The sequence below is a fragment of the Colossoma macropomum genome, unplaced genomic scaffold (assembly GCF_904425465.1).
Source record: "Colossoma macropomum unplaced genomic scaffold, Colossoma_macropomum, whole genome shotgun sequence".
In the NCBI taxonomy this organism is placed as follows: Eukaryota; Metazoa; Chordata; class Actinopteri; order Characiformes; family Serrasalmidae; genus Colossoma; species Colossoma macropomum.
In genome coordinates this window covers 21,829,751-21,849,848 of record NW_023494804.1, presented here as the reverse complement: position 1 = coordinate 21,849,848, position 20,098 = coordinate 21,829,751, and the positions used below count along the sequence as shown (strand labels likewise).

At 39.5% G+C, this 20,098-nt stretch overlaps 1 protein-coding gene across 7 annotated transcripts in view; it reads left to right on the top strand.

Annotated features, from left to right (window-relative positions):
• Window positions 1-20,098, top strand: part of ptbp3 (polypyrimidine tract binding protein 3) — a 97,724-nt gene that overhangs the window by 16,165 nt on the left and 61,461 nt on the right. For 2 of the 7 annotated variants that reach the window (XM_036595075.1, XM_036595073.1), the window contains exons 1-2: window positions 10,114-10,266; window positions 18,057-18,131. The exons of 2 other annotated variants lie outside the window; for them this stretch is intronic. The gene's annotated coding sequence lies outside the window, so the exon portion shown is untranslated. Of the gene's footprint in view, window positions 1-10,113; window positions 10,267-18,056; window positions 18,132-20,098 lie in introns of those variants that run through there. 3 more of the 7 variants (XM_036595072.1, XM_036595074.1, XM_036595071.1) reach the window with 2 other exon arrangements.

The window sequence follows — 20,098 nt, the reverse complement described above, 5'->3', positions numbered from 1 at the left end:
TTGGAGACAAGGTTTTGGTTTCTGAAATGTAATTTGAAATCCTTTCAGGTTGGGGTGGTACATTGTGAGGCAAAATAGGCCAAGAAAGCTTACATTTTTCAGATTTACCACTTTTTTCACATCATCCGCATTACATATAAAAACTCAGAAGACGTGTAGGTTTATTGATTGTTTTGTGTAGTAGAAAAAAATGTATGTTTCCTGATCGTAACCCCTGGTTCCGGTCATGACCACTGTATTTAAAAAAGTCTCTATACAAAGTGTAATTTTTTTACAGTGAACCGTTTTGCATCAAATCGATCTGGATGACTTTGTTCGCATCTCAACGATTGAATTAGTTCCCCTTTAACTAAATTAAACTAAAGTAAATAAAATCATTATTGTGCTGCACCTGTACTGGTAAAGACAGTATATCAGCCAGCATTAGTGCATAGTGGTCAGTATTCAGTAGGCTGACCAATTGGTTGGACCAGTGGTTTGTTACTCTTTCATTCTGCTGCAGTTTTGTTAGTGTTTCCTTCCATTACACTCTTTGTTTAAATGACTTAACTCCACTGCCAACTGTGCCTCCTCCTCTAGTGTTTGGGTACATATTGACCTTAAAGCTTTCAACTCCTGATGAAGAACTCGCAACAAAGCCTGAGCTGCTTCTTCCACTGACGTCCGATGCCAAGGCCGAACTGTACAAAGTCCAGGCCTATCAGTATCTTTTTATTTTAATTTGATTGTGTCTTACTGCAATGTTCTCCGCTCTTGTTTTGACTGCAGAGTGTTGTTAGCTCTCTGCTTGCACTGGGGCCTTTGCTGGCTGGCCTTGTTTTGGCTAGCAGGGATAGGAGCCTGGCTGTGAGGGCCATTGTTCTACTGTACTACCGCGTTTAGGCCCAAAGAAACTCCCCGCCCATCTCCTCACTTCTCATCTGTGAGGAATGAGAACAATGTGGTGGCCCGGATGGACCTGGCTCCCTCACCGCTGCGCCCCCTTTTTGTCTCGCCACCCGCCCCCCCGAACTCCGCTTCCAGTCTGATGGACAGAAACCACTTCAGAGTTTGAATTTGATTGAGTGCACATGTATAGCAACAAGCAAAGCCTGCCTGGGAGGACTCAAAGCATGTCATGAATTGCAGGGTTATTTTAGGTGGACTTGGCAACGCCCAATTTTTTGTTATTGCTGCATATTGTATCATTTCTTTAACTTTCACCTGATGTTGGTGGGTTTTCCATCCATCTCTCTTTGTTTGCAAATTTTGGAAATGTGCAAAAAATGGATGGGGGGGCGGAGCCTAAATATTGCAAAAAAATATACTTGAGCTGAGAAAAATGGTTTATCGGTAAGGGAGAAATGTGGAAAATGGTGATCGCAATAGATTTTTCAAAGAAATATCAACATACAAAAACAAAACTCGTGCTTGGCACTGTGTCCTATCTGAACTGTTTGCTGCAATGTTGTTCGGTTTGCAGAGCGCCATCAAAACTGCTCTAACCAGAGAGAGTCGAAACTCCACATTGAGACTCATGTCTTTCTGATGGAGACACTCGTTAATTTGCATTTTCTTTTACCAACTTCTCAAAAATTCTTTTAAAATGTGCTGAACATTTGAGTGGAATTCCCACTACTGACACCATTGCAGTACTGATACTGCAGAACGTTTAAATGTGCAAATGAGCCCTCTGACCAATCACAATTACTTTTACTTTGTACCGTGAGCATTTGGCCCAATCACAGCAATTAATCTAACAAAAGTAAGTTATTTTGCTTTAAAAAGGCCAGTCTTTAATCGTGTCACATTCTTGATTCACCAGTGCATTTTAAATCATGGAAAACTGAATTTCTTTACTTTTTTTAATAAAAGTTTGAAATAGTATGTAAACAAGTTTCAAAATGCACCATTTGCTCCCCAGTCCAAACAATCCATATATGGAAACTTATGTTGCAAAAACCGTTTCCCTTTTTGAAATAATTGTTCCTGGGATGTCACGACAGCCAGCTTGTTTACAAATATCCACTTATTCTGCTTACAGCAGTTTAGCCCTGTCGACTCACACCATAGTTCTAAAGGGTGTTTCAGCTCAGACTGCGTGTTAAATTAGACAACACAGTACATTTATCAGTATAGCCAATCAGAATAGATCTCATTTACATATATCAGTCTTAAAGGCACAGCAACAAAAACAGCCTGTTTGATTCTAAGGGATAAGGAGAGGTTGGAAAATGGTCATGTTAAAATGAATTATGACTGTTTTTGGAACATAAAATCACACAAACATGGGCAAAGTGGACTCTTTTCTAATAGTGGGATTACTGCAGCATTATGTCTGCAGATTTTCCTGTAGTAGTTCACTACAATTAGGAAACTTGCTTTAACGTTTATTGCATCATTGAAAGGCTAAATAAGCCCCTGTTTTTTGGAGATCATTGTATTAGATGCTTCTTCATTGGTCTTTTTCTTGGATGGTGTCTTTCTTTTGGATTATGTGAACACTTTAATGAGGTTGTTACAGACTAATAAAGTACTTGATGAACTTTATTTGCCCTTACATTAGTGCCGGGCCTTCCTGCAATGGGAAAACGAGAAATTTGCTATTCTTAGGCACCTCATTCAACCACTGAAGGACTTGGTAATTAGCAGAAGAGTTGACATAAGTGTGTAATAGCAGGGAAAACACTGAACTGTGCTGTCCACGGGGACCAAGGACTGGCACTGAATCAAAAAGCTTTCTATTACACACTTCTATAACTTAAAGGGATCGTGTCCTATTTTTTTTTATGTTTGCTTTTCTCCGCTGAGGTTTATGTGGGTTTATCTACCAAAACCAGCCATAACTGGTTTTACATGACTATTTCCAGCCTTCTTTATTAATGAAACCGGCTGCTTTTGTTACTGTGTCTTTTAAGATTGATATATGCAAATAAGCATTGCTCTGATTGGCTGCCCTGAATAGATCCCTAAAGGCAAATGCGTCAATAATTATATAACAATTGGATAAAAATGACTTTACATGAATAATAAGTGGATCCTAGTAAAGAGTTATTTAAGTAGGCGTGGACTACCACAAAGGCCAGAGAAGTGAGGAAATGTCTTTCTTTTCATCAGTCAAGTCAAACATGTCAGTAGCTTCCTGTTCTGTAGTCATGTGGGCAGCCATGTGACCAATGAGCCAGATAAAAGGGAGATTCACCATTGTGTTTTTTAAAGATTGTAGTCATACTTGCTCTGTGGCTAAGCAGTAGGTCTGTGAGTGTTAGGCCAAAAAACTGGAGCCTAAATCTTGACCTCCAAAGAACGTGGCCTGTTGAAACTGTCAAGCCCCAAGCTCTACAAGGTTCATATAATTGAAAGGGTAATTTTACCAGTTTTTCACCATCTCTGCATAATGTAGTCATGAAAGATCATTTAAAGTGGGCTGATATGAAGTGCTGCTTTCTAGAGAAACATCTCAGTCACAATTGTTCACAGTGGTGGTAAACCAGATGTCCAACATGTTATATGCCTCTAAGAGCTCCCTAACAGAAAGTGTTTACATAAAATAGTTCAAATATGTTGCCCCATGTCTGAGAGATCATTTCATGTTGGCTCAGTGATACGCTTTTGGCTTTAACTATTTTTAAAACCCGTTCTTGTTGGAGAGAGACAGTCGTTTGAGTGCCCTGTTCAATTTATATATTGTGTTGATTTTCTAATTAAAATTGGGTTTACAAATCTTTGACTGAGAACACATTTCTGCACATTTTCATGCACAGTTTTTGTTTATTTTCTAAATTCAACATGCTGGGGAAAAAATTTAAGCGTAAAATGTGGCTTATGTAAATGTTATGGCACATTTTATTATTTTATTATAACGTTGTGTATATTTTCCAAAGTAAATAGAAATTGTGCACTAAAATTTGTAGTTAAAAAGCCATAGTGAAGTCTGTTCTCTGTAGAGGATGTTAAAATATTTTCATTTAGAAAATCAACAGGACATGTTATTTAACTTGGGGTGTTCAAGCTTTTACATGCAGCTGTATATGCAGGGTGTTGTTAGGTTATTTCTCTTTTTTATTTTTTTTTCATTACACACACACATTTTACACATCAAACTATTTGGAATCTTTTTGTGTAAATATCAATGACTGAATTGTGAAGAAATTTAGAAAAATTGGTGGAATTCCCCTTTAAGATATTGTGAGTTTGACATTTGACAGCTGAGAACTGGCAGTCACATTTTGATGATCACAGTCACCCAGGTACTACCGAAACTAAAACTATTGAATTCTGTTCCATTTCTACATCCGCTATAATCAGTTACCACAAATTTATCTCTTTAGAATCAGTATCAGTATTAGTGACAGATTTTTCATATCGGTCAGGCCCCAGTATGTACTAGCACTGAGAATAAGCGTATCACATGTCATGTAGCCCTTGATTCTTGACGCAGCTCTTGCGTTTACGGCCCTGGGTGACTGACAGCTTTGTGAAGCGCCTCCATGAACGTGTGGCCTTCTCCGTTTTCTCCCCCCCTTACGGCACAATGCAGCGTGGGTAAAAGGCCTGGCTGCTGGTGGTGGATCGAGTGGCCTTTCCTACCTGGCCTGGCTGTCAGCTGGGTTTCAGTTCCCCAGGCTTCATTACCCTCTTACAATATTAAAAGGGAAACAGACACCAGGCTGTGGCTGCTCTCAGGCGGAGCGGAGTAACATGAGTGAGCAGTTCCTGTTCCTTCTCTGTCGGGCGGCTACTCACTGGGGCTTCCAGCAGGTCAGAAGCGCTGCATCCCGTGTTGTGTCTTTCATTAATATTTACATTTCTGTACTGTTCGGGGAGGCCGGAGGTGAATGTAGAACCACAGCACTACTGCGTGGGTGGATTAGTTTTGTGTTTGTGATTTATATAGCATAGTTAGCTTTGCTAGGCTGCTGTAACCCACACGCGTCACTAGGGGTAAGAACAGCACGCTGTAATTTGACAATACTTAATTTCTCACTTGTTGCTTATTGAAACAAGTGGGGAAGAGTAGCAGAGGTGTTTATTATGGTTTGAATTTAAACAAAAGATACTGTTGTGCATGCAGTTAAGTTAAGGTTTCAAGTTTATTTGTCACATGCACAGCAGGTCAGGACATTCATGCCTTAAAATGCTTGTAGTGAGACACAGGTAATCACTGGACAATGAAACATACATAAAGTAGGGATGTGCAGTGATATTGGATTCATATCGGTTACGACAGGATATTGTTTTAATATCAGCATTGAACAGAGGGTTAGATTTAGTGTTTCAAACCAAAATTTGATGATGGACTTATTGCACTGCGGAAAGCTGAATATTTACAGTCATAAAATTTTAGTCTGTCCACTTGAAGACCATCTTGGCAACACCGGCGGGCAGTTATTTCCAGTCATACAAGACCAGGCTCCTATGTCTTTTGAATATTGAGAAACCTGTAAAACCAAAACTAAAGCCACATTAACACTTCAAAAGCTAATTTAAAATCACTGATAAAATCTGGCAAACACAGCATGAATAGTTTGTAGTGTTTGGCTCAGATAACACGCAAAAACACACAAGACTTTTTAGGTGGTGCGGATCTCCAAAATGACAGGGAGCTTTTCCTGTTTGCAGCTTGAACGGTAAGATGTTTGGCTGTTTTTATTGAAGGGCGGGACTTGCAGTGTTAACTGATGCCATGATGAGGATTGCAAGCTTTACTATTCATATTTCAACCAGTGACCCCCTCCTCCTTTATAATGTCTCTTGTATAAATTATATAACTATGGAATAAGTAATAGCGCACTATGTATGTAGTACATCACAACCATCTGGGATACCATAGCAACCACCTAGCAACACCCTAGCAATCACCTGAGATACCATGGCAACCGCATTGCAACACCCTGGCAACCACTTGGGATGCCATAGCACCACCTAGCAACATCTTAGCAAGCATAAGCTGTGCAATTACTCTGCAGTCACTTCAGGAAATGCAATAACTAAATCCTGACTAGGGAGGTTAATGATTAACCGATTAATTAACTGACACATACATAAATGTTTGAACAATGCTTTCGATTAGAAAGTTCATTTCCCATAAACAATTGATATTTGAATAGGTGAGTTTTACATTCAACTCCTGGACCATTTTTGAATTGTGCACAGAAGCGCAAACTTCAGGTTATTTAGAGTTTACTCTGATTGTGACTCCGAGACTCCAAGAGCTGTTGATAAAGGGTTATAGGAAAAATGAAACCATCCTAAATGCACTTTACAGCACTATCGCAGTTAGGATATTTGGCCAAATGACACTAAGATGCCAAAGTAGACTCTTTTAAGGGACTGACGTTCTTTTCCTTTTTTTTTCTTAGTGTAGCCTTAAGCTGTAGTCTGTAAATGTGTTTGTTAGCTAATGGTTAGTTTGTCTAGTTTGTCTCATCAAAAAAAGCTGCAAGCTACCGACTTTATGTAGGTTGTTGATAAAACTATGCATATAAGCTGTAATCTAGCCCCGCTCATGGCATATATATTAATAGTATGTGGTAAATGTTTGTAGACTGCATCATGTTACTGTAACATCAGTTACATTATGCTGCATTTTTATCATTCAAGAAAACCTAAAGCTTTATTCACATTCACATTTATTCAAGTGCTTTTTGTTTTCATGGGTTGGGTCAATGATTTTCGATTAACGATTTATCGCTGATCGGATAGTGGTCAGAAGAATTTGCGTTCTGACTGAGTTGACAGTGACGTTTGTTTTGGCCTGACGAAATGCTGCCTGCCATGCATTTTCTGTTCTTGCCAGATTTTGTCTGAACGGCAGGACTGCCTTCGCACTTGTGGGTCGTGGTGTTCCGTCAACATCTGAGGTGTGATGTGGACCAGAAAACTGTCCACAAACTCTCTATTCTACATGAGGAAACCTTATCAGCACGAAGTGCGCTGTAACTTTCTTTCCCAGCTTAAAACAATGGAAGCTTCCTTGGTCTGTGTAGCAGTCAGGTTTGGTGTGTTAAGAGTGATGATGAAGGGTAAATGTAGGATGTCAGCCCACTCCTCCTCATAGGCAGCAGAAATGGTAGTGTGTGTGTGTGTGTGTGTGTGTTTGCCCGCCTGGCACGCTCAGCCAGCATGACACTCCTCCACCTGCACCTAGGAACGGAGGGAACATGGCAGAGGCTGTCTGAGGGTGACACGATTTCCCAGGCTGTGGAGAGACGAGTGCAGCAGGCCGCATTATAAGTTTTCTTGCCATGGCCATATTTAGATATTGCATTGCCAAAGCATGACTGAAACAATTTTAATATGTTGGTATGTTTGCGCAGTACACTGTACCACAGCGTTGTATCCCTCTGCCCTCTGGGTTTAACAGAATTCACAAATTTCTTTCATTTTTATGTTTACGTTCATCAATGTTCTCTCACTACAATACCCAGCATGCGTTACACACATATATCACACAGCCACTGGGAATCCCATTAGTGCAAACCAGTCCTGACCCCTGGCCTTAGAAGTGTACATGAAAAAAATAAAAACAACAGGATTTTTAGGGAACTTTATGTTTGACAGTGGTTTGAGAATTGTATTTTGGACCAAAATTGAGAACATACGTTCTTCAGTATTGCTTAAATCCACTGAAATTGATTCTGACGTTCTAAAATCGATTGATACGTACTGCAGATGATTACACAATATGATAACTGTAAATGCTTTGGTAATACTAACTTTATATGCTAATGGAAATGAGACTTCTTTAAGATGAGTTGAGAAAAGGAGGAAGCGACTAAGTAGGAGAGAAAAGGAGAAAGACAGACAGACAGACAGAGAGAGAGAGAAAGGGAAGGGGAAATTCTACACTAGGGAAAGTGCAGGTCTAATCTAATTGCTGTGGGCTTTTTGGGGGGTGGGGTGTGGGCTGAACACTCGGCTTGATGAGCCTGATGTGCTGCGCAGGACAGATTGACGCACTGAAACGTGTCTTTGTGTGTTTTTGTATTGTGTGAAGTTTCCTTTTCTTTTTTAGTCGTGAATGTAAGGCACAGTCAGGCTGGTGAAGACTGTCACCGTGAGGCTGCTGCTGGTTTTTTGGGTTGTTTGTTGAGGGTGTGCTACAGTTACAGAGCTGTTCTTATAGTACCGTTCTAGAGTTTGGAGTCAGTGTTCTATGCTCTGTAATAGTTCGTTAACATAGTGAGAAAAAATAAGAATGAGACAGAGGAGTCTAAAGTTCTAATCCTGTGCAACTTCACAGGTTTTAGATAGTTATTATAGAATAATAATAAGGATTGTAGATGATGAACAGAGCTGTGGGTGAATGAGGAAGCGGTATAAGCATTAAAAATGAAATTATTATAAAGTGAATAAAATCTTAAGGCTGATAATTTGCCCAAAATTATGGTAATTATGTAATAAAGCTATATTATCTATACAGTACATGATGTCGTTTTATTTCTTTTAATGTGTTGTTCGTAAATGCTTATATTGAGTAAAACATTAAAAGCCTCATATCTAATTTTTAATACACAAATCTATAAGCAGCACTCGTTCTTGCAATAAACAGCATAAACAGCAGTTACTTTTTTTTTGCTTTTATTAAGAGATTTTAAGCATGATGAGTCCAGATTTTCTTTGTATTTCAGTATTTTTTTTATATTTCTTGCATACAAATTTGTTTTTTAGAATGTTTTTCTAATAATTCTATATAAATATTTAAAATGTGATTAACTTAACAGTTGATTCCAAATTATAGAACAGTGTATGTTCATCTACAGTGATGTGTAGTGCTAATTTACTTATCCTTGCGTTAGCTTCTGTTAATGTTAGCGTTAGCCTACTGTCAGCAGTGCTGCTTTAATTGGAGCGAGTGAGCTGCTGGCTGAGTTTGTCCAGTCGTATCCGGTTACTGATGAAGGGGGACAGCCTCAATAATAGATATCACAGACAATAGAGTGGTGCACACACACACACACACACACACACACACACACACACACACACGCACACACACACAGTCAGTGTGCAGGCGCACGCTTATTGAACAGCTGTTTCCCCTGTGTACCACACTGCTCTGTTTCTAGGGAGATTACTTATCAACCTGTTGCGTTCTCTCTTGCCCCCTCTGTTCCCCCTCCCTCTCCCTTTATCTCTTCCTCCATCTCTTTTTCTCTCTCTCTCTTTCTGTCTCTCCTTCTCTTTCCCCCTCTCTGTCTCTCTCTCTCTCTTTCTCACTCTCTCTCCCTCTCCCTCCCTCCCTCCCTCTCTCTCATCTCTCACTTTCTTTCTCCATCTCTCCCCCATCTCCCTCCCCCATTCCTCCCTGTCTCTCTTTTTCTCTCTCTCCTACCTCTCTGTATCCTTTTCCTTTTCACTCTCTCCCTCTCATCTCTCTTTCTCGCTTCCGCCCTTTCTTTTTCCATCATTCTCTTCCATCGCTCCCCTGCCCCTCTCTTGTTCTTTCTCTCTCCCTCTCTCTTATCTTTTTCCCTCTGTCTTTCATCTCTCCCCCTCTCTCTTTCCCTTTCCTTCTCTCTCTCTCTCTCTCTCTCTCTCTCTCTCTATTTCTCTCTCTCTCTCTCTCTCTCTCTCTCTCCATCCATCCAATCACTCCCTCCCACTTGGTCTTCCCTTCTCTCTCTGCCTCTTACTCTATTTCTCTCTCCTCTTGCTCTCTATCCCTCCCGATTTCTCTGTCTTTCTCTCTCTCTCCCTCTCTCTCTCTCAGCAGTGTGGGGTTACCTTTTTTACCTTGTTTGTTTTGAGTTAATTTGTTCTTGCCCACCGGCTCTTTTCATCCTTTTTCTCTCTTCATTTCTACCTTCAACACGCTGCGTTCAGCTTTACAATCACTCTGAGACCAGCGTTTATATGTGCACACGCTCTCTCTCTCTTCCTCCTCCCTCTTTCTCCTCCTCCCTCTCTCTTTCCTCCCCCTTTCTCTCCCCCCTCTCTTCCCTCCCTCTCTCTCTCACTCTCCTCCCACCCTCCCACCCTCTCTCTCTCCTCCCACCCTCTCTCTCTCCTCACTCTCCTCCCTCCCTCGTTGCTGTCTGCTTGTCTCCTCTCACTTCTCTCTCTCTCTCTCTCTCTCTCTCACTGTTCTCTCGGTCCTAAACACGTTTTTCTCTCTCTCTTTTTCTTCCTCTCTTTCACTCTGTCTGTCTCTCTCTCACTCTCATCCTCTTCCTACCTCTTTCCCTGCTCCCTTTGTCTCTCTCCCTCTCTCCTCTGTCCGTTCCGTTCTGTCCATCGTTTTTATCCTGACAGTTCATCTGACATGCTGCCGATGTGCTGCAGGTACAGTGAGTTCGTGTGTAGTTTTGAATTGAGTGCTGTTTTTCATATTTGCTCAGTCTGGCTTTGTTTTGCTCGCTCTTGTTTTCATAGTTTGTGACGTGTAACAGGTGGAACAGCTGGCGTTGGTAGTTTCTGCAGTTTCACTGTTTCATTTTAACCACTGAAAGCGAGGGTTGAAGGGTTGAGAAGGTGCTTTCAGAGCAGTATGCCAGCATGTTTATTTCTGTCTGTTTATCTTTGTTTTTTTGCCGTAGGGATGGGCAGTCGGGCGATACAGTGATGTTAGATATCGGAAGATATGTAGAAAAACATCAGGTATCGGCATCGGTCCAGGATTCCCATATCGGTGCATCCATATCTTTGTAGTATTGTGATGTTTTTTGTTTGACATCGTCGCCCACTGTTATTTTTTTAGTAGCTCCGGTGTTAAAAGTTAGAGAATTTTTGCTATTTGTTGTCATCTTGATACTGATGGTTAGTCTTACATTCGGTCAGGCATCATTTAGAATTTACACTGTGAAGCGTAATGCATTAAATGTTATTGTATGTTTGTTTAATAGGCACAAAATACATGAGCATAGAAAATTACAAAGAATTACCTGGCTTCAGACCTTGTAACATTCATAGTGATAGGCTGATTTGCAATTATGTGTATTGTCTTCATAAATGAGATATAATACCTCACACAATTTTGGGCTTAAGTGTAAAAAAAAAGTATTGATGTCATATTTTATTTACATGGAAGTGGTGTACACATTTGAATCAATTAAATTGAATGCATCCCTTTTGTTCCCAGTGTATTATGGACGCTGCAGCTAATCCATGTGTGCAAGTCTGAATTTACTGCTGTAATTGAACCATAGATTGCTTCAGCCTTGCGGAGCTCTTTATGTGCTTTGTTGCTCTGTTGACTCCATCTGTTAGTGAAAGGAAGTCCCTCTGCACACTGGCTCATCTCCAGTCTGGTTTGAATATGTGACAGTCCAGTATCTCTTTGCTTAACAACAGCGCGGTGCAAAGCAGGAGTAACCCAAGCGTATGCTGGACCCAATCTAACAGGTGGCTGTATGGGACGTGGCTGCTTACTTGATTAATGAAGAATATCTGCCTGGTCCAAACCATAACTATCTATTGATTTTTCCTTTTTTAAACCAGCCTTTTTTTATTAGCCTTGGAGCCAAAACATCTATTTGCAAGTCAGATGGGACCCGGCTGTAGCCCTGGGAATGGCGTGAATCTTCCTTTTAATTTTCTCCTTCAAATCGTAAAAACAGACCCAAATGACCTCATCTGCAAAGCCGGTTTATTGCTCTTTATTATCATTGTGTGGATACATTCCAGGGCGAATTAAGAGAAAAATAATGCCAGCCATGTTACAGGCAAGCTGAAGAAAACAAGCAAGAGATGAGAGTAAAGAGGAACTTTATGGCGGGATAAACACATGTTCACACAACAATAACAACAACAGAGACCGTTTGATCAGAGACGAAGGACAGATGTGGAAATTAACTGATTACTAGATTTTATGCTTAAGATGAAGTAAAGAATAATTCTGTTGTGGCAAATACTGTTTTTATTATGAACTTGTTTAGGGCTTTATTTTACCCTCTTTTAACATTTCTTACAGTATTTGATACTTAAACATTTATCAGCCCCTTAAACTGCAGCCTTATTATTTAGTTATTAATCTGAAACTGTTGTAAATTAGTCTGTAAATGCTGATCGGTCACTTAACAATATGAATTTTTTAGTAACTACTATAGATTTTTTGGTGACTATAATTAATTTGGTAAACGAGTTATTACTTCTAGGAATTTTTCAGTAACTACTATGAATTAGAAACATAGTAAGCTAAATATTGACAGCAGTTTTTTGGGTAACTTCTATGAGGTATTCTGTGTTAATTATTCAGTTACTGCTATCAATTTAAGTAAGTAAGTAAACTAAATAAGACTATCATTCGGTATACAGTGACTGCTATGGATTATGCTGCAAATACAAGGACTTATGCAGTACTTACTATGAATTATTCCATAACTGCTACAAAAGTATTTTGTAACTGCTAAACATTACTGAATTACTACTACAAATTATTGTGCAACCGCTGTGAACTATTCAATATTCAATATATATATATATATATATATATTCTTCAGTAACTCCTACAATTTATTCAGTAACTGATAGGAGGTATCTATGAATTGTTCCTTTACTGCTATACGTTATTAACCAACTATTATGAATTTTTCAGTTGTTCAGCATCTATTAGGTATGTTTTGTAGTTATGAAAGTGATTGATTACTATAAATTATTGGACTACTACTTTGAATTATTCAATAACTGACTATAATTTAGTAGATAGCTACTATAATTTACTTTGGTAAGTGCTACAAAGTATTTGATAGCTGCTATGATTTGGTTACTTGTTTTGGTTCACTATGAATTTTTCAGTAACTGCTATCGGGTTATTCAGCACCTATTAGGTATGTTTTGTAGTTATGATGCGCAGAATCAAAGGTATGTGTCATACGCCATGGGAAAGTGCACATTTCCGCTGATCTGAGACCAGTTGTAAACGTTTGTATTATGGTCATGTTCAGAATTGGGTAGATGCAGCTGGTCCTGGATCAGCTTGAAAAGGCATCTTCATCTCAGGGTGCAAAACACATGATGGGCTCTGTGGTTGAAGCTGTCAACAGTACTATAAGACTTCCATGACGTCTTTTCTTGTAAATTATACTGCGCAATCTGTTAGGACCTAATCATCCAGATATTTGGCTTCGACGTTGTGAACACCCCGTGGTGTCTTTGCTCAGTCAGATGTGAGAAGAGGTGCTTTCTAAACCTGCCCCAGCACGCTGCCTGATATTTGGATCCAATAACTTTGGTATGAGCGACGAGGGCAAACGAAAACAAGGCATTAGAAAACATTGGATGGCCCAGGCATTGTTTTGCATGTTGCATAACAGCTAGACGGGGAGGGAGATTTTTGGTTTGTTGGGCTGTTGATCTCTCTGCAGGAGCGGCCTTCGTCTCCAGCCTTAACCTTTGACCCTGGGGCGGCCAGGCAATAACGTCTCTTGGCCCGGCTTTGTTTTTATTCTCTCAGATGAGGAGACCCACGAGGAGGCTGATAAGGCTAAAAGATCTCTTCTGCCTGGCAAGCATCCAGACCCTGCTTTGCTTCCGCACCGACGAAGAGCACATGCTGCCACACAAATTCACTTTTCAATTTCGCTTGATGGAAAAAACCTTATGGTCTGACAATGCCGCGGTAACCAGGCAATTCGACCCAGCAACACGCAGTAGTAATAACCGGGGAGCTGAATGGCTTCAGGCTCCTTGTATTGATTTTTTTAGCTGTCAGTTTGACAATATTTGTGTCTTTCCAGGCAGGAGGTAGTTTTTTTTTTTTCTTGCGCTGGTCAGCTCATATAGGTATTTGTAGCTTTTATGAGCTGCAAGCTTGCACATGGCTTTAGTTGGTCATGTAGTCCCACTCTCAGACATCGCTCTCCATGGGCAGGTTAGGCTGAGCTCAGAAAGACTAATGAGTTTTGTTGTTTCTTTGAACTCTTGAATCCTAGCATTATTATTCAGTTGTTAGTCTCGAGGCTTATTAATCGTAACTACCATGAAAGTGATATGTAACTTAGATAGATATGACAGTGAAGAATCATGTTTGGGCCCAGAAATGGAAACTGAGCCCATTAAGGTTAATGGATTTATCAAAATAGTCTGTTCAAATCTTGTAATCAATGGATTTGGAATTTCAGATGTACAATATGCAGTTTAGCTTCGTGGTCTTTTTTGGTTTGTGCCGAGTGGGCTTGCTTACTTTTTGCATTGGATATGTTATGTTGGGCTGGTCACGGCTGTCCTGACATTCTGGGAGGGTGTAACAGGGTGCATCGTGGCCATTGCATCATGGTGGACATGCGTTCTCTTAGTTATCATGACAACTTGTTCCAATTATCTTGTGGTCAAGTGGTCTTTATTGTCATTCATTTATATATGATAATAAGACAAGAATATTGCTGATAATGCACCAATAAAGAATAACTTTTATGGTTACAGCGTTGGGATTTGAACTTGTGATTTCCTGATGAAATGGTGAAACTTTGTGAAACTATGAGGAACCCTTGTTTAACTATCAGGCAGCATATACTGGCTAAACTGGTGAATGTAAACATAAAACATGACAAAACATGTAAAATGCACCAAACCCTCACCTACAAGGAGGATAATATAGAAATATTACACACAAAAAAAAAAATTATGAAGTGAACTAATGGAAAGCAAAAAAAAAGCCCACCCCTCCAGTGCTACAGTGTTTGTGATATTTAAGACTGAGAAATATGACATTTGAGAACCGACAGTCATATTTAGCGATGTACAGGTGGTCCCCATATATCAGACATCAGCATACTACTAGTGATGTTCCTTATCGCAATTAAGACAGACTAAGCTGAAGGCATTTACTGGTGGGATAACATTACATTTAAATGACTACGAAAAGTCACTATACTCTTTGGCATGATTTATCTCTCAGTGATTACAGTTGTATGCAAAAGTTTGGGCACCCATGGACAAATTACCTTTTTGTTGTTTTTCATGTGAAAATAAGTTTTGAACGTGTTTCTGCACAGTTCAATGCACAGTTACTGTTTATTGGCTGAATTTAACATGTTGGAAAAAATAAGTAAAATGTGACCTGTGCAAAAGCTATAGCATGTTTTATTGTTTCCAATACGCTAAACTTGGCCAGTAGAAATTGTTCATTGAAATATGCAGAAAAATGCCATATTTAAAGTATGCCATCGTGATATTTAATGTCAATAATATCAGTTGGTCAAAGCATTGCTTCACTAAATCTATTGGAGAAAATAATTAAAATATATAACTATATCAGCCAAAGTTGGATTTTTTTTAATTAGAACTTTGTATCAAACAGTTTTTATAACAGTCAAGCCCTAGTTTACCACTTTGCAACCTCTGACAGTCATTAAACCAGTCCAGCACATTCATGCCATACTCCACACTACTCCACCCCACTTTCCCTGCTTAAGTGTTATTAGCAGGTTGTGCAGCAACGTGGCTACAGTCATCATTTGTCTTCATTCCAGTTTTGTTCAAAAATGTTGTGAGAATATCGAATCATAAAACCAGTGTATTGTGAATCAAATCTTGGGCTGAGTGTGTCATTAGACCTCTGGTATGTTTGCAGCACTTGGGGAAATATATCACCAGGAGGTTACTTGTGTCACTGTCGCAGTATCCACTAGAATCCAGCTAGTACCCTATTTAGAAACAACATGGCGTCCTGTGATATGTTTCCATGGATATTTTCTTTTACTTCATTAAATCAACACCACACTGTCTATAGGATTAAGCCCTCGTGCAGTCAGGCTTGTAGATGATATGCAGTAGCCTCCAGCAGTGGCTTAACAGCTTCTTGGTTGCGTTCCTCATGGTCCTTAAAGGGCCCTTATAATGGAAAAGTGCTTTTTCCTTGCGTCTGTATGAAATGGGGGTTTGATGTAGTATGTAAACTTTGTTAAAGATTTATAACTGTACACTCCATGTTGCATAAAGACCATATATTGAGGCTGCAAAAACAGCCTGGTTTGATTTCATCATGGTTGTGATGTCATAGCCATGAGCACATTTGCTCACAACCATGCAGGAGTTTGGTTCCATATCAAAGTTTAATAGGAACAAAGCAGGAGAAAAGACTAGGCGAGACCTCCATATTTCACAGTGGATCCCCTTCCAGAAAAATTGTATCTTGTCACATGACTAAAACAGTGCATACATGCACCTCTTTCCTGTTTACATTTAAAGCAAAGATTTGAGAAATCTGAAGAGATCTTATGGAGGCGAACTGGTGTAAGATAAGCCTTATTGATAAACTTAAAGTTCATTTCATAAAGAGATGTCAAGCATACTCAAGGCTGTAGGCCTTCCCAAGTCAAAGAATGCATCTTTTTGTGAAGAAGTCAACCAATATGAACATTTATTTAAGGCTAATGGGGACAGTAACAAAAAGAGCCTGTTTAAAAAAGAGGTTGGAAAAAATCCATGTCAAAATGGACTGTTTTTGGTTGGTTAAATCACACTAATGTTTATAATTAGACAAAACATAAGAGGGAAAAAATAGAGTATGCAAAAATAGAATAATGTCCTGGTGTAGTTTGTTTCCTGTGGCTGTGTTGCATCATACTGTGTGCGCTTTGCCGTTACTGCTAAGCTCCATCACACCTTAAAAAGCTGTTTAAGCACCTCAGGCAATATGGCCTTGAGATTAATGAACAGTGAAAATTGCAGATTGATGTTATTAGCTTTGGCATCTCTGACAACCTGATTTCATTTTCTCGGCTGGTGTTAATTAAAGAACATCCTCCAGCCAAAGTATGAAATGATATTATTGTTATTAACTGAATTTAAAGCCTTGTTCATTTTTCTTCTGCGCTCTATTGTGTAATGTAATTTTCTCATAAAGGCCTCCTAACATAGACTTATCAGAGACGAGGGCAGAATTATGCACAAAAAGAGAGAGAACAACAGGTGGGAGCAGCTTGTCTGTTTTATTTCTTTAGGCATAATTTGACTCAACATAACATAATAACATAATTGACATAAGACTCAATTGTTCTGTGAACTACTTCTACCTCCCCCCTCTCTTTCCCTCTCTCGCTCTGTATTTTTATTATATTTTCAACACAATCTCTTAGCACCTCAGAAGAGACTACTATCTCATCTTGGAAGGATCCTTAAAGGGGAATTCCACCGATTTTTCAAAAATTCTGCTTGATTCAGTCATTAAGGTGTCATTCAGAGTGATTTAATCAGAAAAGCTCAGTTGAAGAAAAACTTTCTGAGTCAGAAATGTTGACAGCGGTGGTGATAGAAGCCAGACAGCTGTAGCGTTTAATGTCCCTAAAACTGGCAAAAAGTTATAACAGGTTACGTACACTTTGTCTGATGTCTGAGACTTTGTTTTATGATAGTTTAGAGATGAGATTTTGGTCTAAAAGGTCATTTTTAAACATCTGTTCATGGTGGAGATGTATGCGTGGGGGGGTGTTCAGGCAAAATAGTCTTCACAGAAAATGTATTTTTTCAGGTTTAGCACCATTTTACCATCATCAACATGACACATTAAAACTCAGATGACTCGTTGGGTAGTAAATAAAATAAAATAAAATGACTTTGTGTTGTAGACATCATTGGTTCCTATCACCACTGGTTGGTAAGTTTCTCCATAATGCACACATGCATAATTTCACATTAAACCACTCTGAATGTCTCTGTTTACATCTCAATGATTAAATTATTCTGAAATGTTGAAAAATTGGTCGAAATCCCCTTTAAAAATAACACAGGTCATAATACTTTAACTTTATTCCGATTTTTTGGGTTTAGTTATCTCCTCGTTACTTTTTTGTGATGGTACAGCAGTGTCCAATTGTAGTGGAAAGTGATTCTGTTCTGTTGTGATTCTTCAGTTATTCAGTGCATTATAATCTAAAATTTTACCATGATTTGATTTATTTGATTATTTTGGTCTGATTCAGGATATTTTTTTAAAACTACACAGATGTGATTGGAAGGGCAGGTGTTCACACAGTAGTGGTGCATAGCTAAAAAACACAGTACATCAGCGTTTTGTGATTTTTGTCTTTGAAAATAGCCAGATATTTTCATAATATTACAAATATATTTTATTATAGAGTATAATCAATTCCATTGACACATTATGATGCATCGATGCATTTTTGCACCCTTAGTGTCCAGCCAGTCTGAGGTGAAGGATGTTCCTGATTGCTGTGTAAAGGCCACCACCTCATCTTCTCCAACTACAGGTCATACAGCACGGCTGAATGCCTCGCCTTTATGGGAGTGATGGGAAGCGTACACTATCACTCTGCTATTGGATTATCTGTCACCCTGTTGCGTTGCTTGGCGACTGAGTGACACCCTCGCCTCCATCATTCTCTCTCAGTGACAGTGCAGCCAGTTAGCATTAGCTGCTAGTAATCAATCAGTGATAACTCGTCCTCCAGTGTATTTTCTTGGAAAACTGGCTCTGCTTGTGTATGATGCATGCATGCTTTGCTTTGCTTTGCTTGGGGAATAACTTGACTTTGGGCTTAAGTTATGTGCTTTAAGGAATACTAATCCTAATACTAAACCTAATCTCTATCTGCTGATTGGTCGGTTGATTATTTGTGCATCACTGTTCACTTGAAATGCACTAAACACTAAAGAGCCAATGGAAGAGATTAGATTGCTGGAGTAATTCTTTAACTGAGAAATCCAGTTTTATGACATAGTCGGCTAGTAAAAAGACCTAAAAGGGGATTTCCAAAGAATTGTGAAAATTTCTTCATGAATGAATCTTCAAGATACAAACGAGGTCATTTAAAGTGGTTTAATGTTAGGTGCATTGTTCTAGAGAAACTTACCCAGTCAGATTTGTCCACAGTGGTGGTGATAGGAACCAGACGTCTGAAGCATTTCATACCTCTAGAAGCCACCTCACAAAAAGTTATTAAATATGTGAAATGGTTACAAACCCATTGTCTGATGCCCGAGATATTATTGTACTATAGTTTTGAGATAAAGTTTTGGCCTAAAGTGTTTTTTTTTTTTTAATACGTTCATGGTGAAGGTGTATATACAGGGAATTGCTAGGCTAAGTAGTTCCCACAGAGAACAAATAAACTTGTGCAGGTTCATTCACTGGCAATTTTGGATAGTAAATAAAATGACTATATTTGTGTTGTAGACATTGTGACCCCCTCAATAAGTTTCTCTACAGTGAAGCATTTCACATCAAACCACTCTGAATGACTCTGTTTACATTACAGTAGTTAAATTATACTGATATCTTGAAAAATCTGCGGGACCTGGCTGCTCCTCTAATAAGTAACGATCCAGTTTCCTTACAGAAATCCAGGCTGATGAAAGAACTGCACGTGTAATTGCAATTTGGCCTCTCTCTCTCTCTCTTTCTCTTTCTCTTTCTCTCTCTCTCTCTCTCACTAATTAAAGCCACTTAATGATAATGATGATGATGATTGAGGGGAGAGAGAAGGGCATGGCCGGCCTCGCCACCGTCGTTAGCGTTAATGCCACTGTAAGAGGGGGCATTTGCTGTAGCCTCAAACGTGCGACCCTCTCTGTCCCTCTGGGAGGATGTTTAGAGATACGCTGGTTACCATGCGGACAGCGCGTGCGTGTGTGCGTTTTCATTACCCTCAGAGCGGTGCGGGTCAGCGCAGGATCCCTGTGCTCTATGTGTTTTTCACTCGCCACAGGAAATGTCAATGGCATCAGAAAAGGGCTTAGCTGGAAAGGGTAAAGAGATCCGATCTGCGCCGGGCATTTTTTTTTCTTTCTTTTTGCATATTCATATGCCACCCGGGCTGATTTGAATATCTTCTAAAAAAAGCAGGAGATAAGCCCTCTGCTCTTGCTTGGTGACGAAGGAGCAGAATGGGTGGGGGGGTGGTGCGGGTTCAGCATCACATTAAAGTGTAAGTGTGATGTGTGATCAGGTAAGACGCTGGGTGTCGAAAGTTTGCTTCTTTAGCTGTGTGCTAATGTAACTAACAAGTAATGGAAGCTTATACCTCACCAGATGGCATTATTCAAACTAAATCATCGTTCACTTGCTTTAGACCACTTCAAGGTGTTCAGTAATCTCAGACAGACTTGCTTATGTCATTTCTGTTGCCTATAAAATGGACAAAACTATGCAGCATAGCTAAAAACACTAAAAGCAACACAATGGAGCCTGAATTTTGTCCACATTTTTATAGAACAG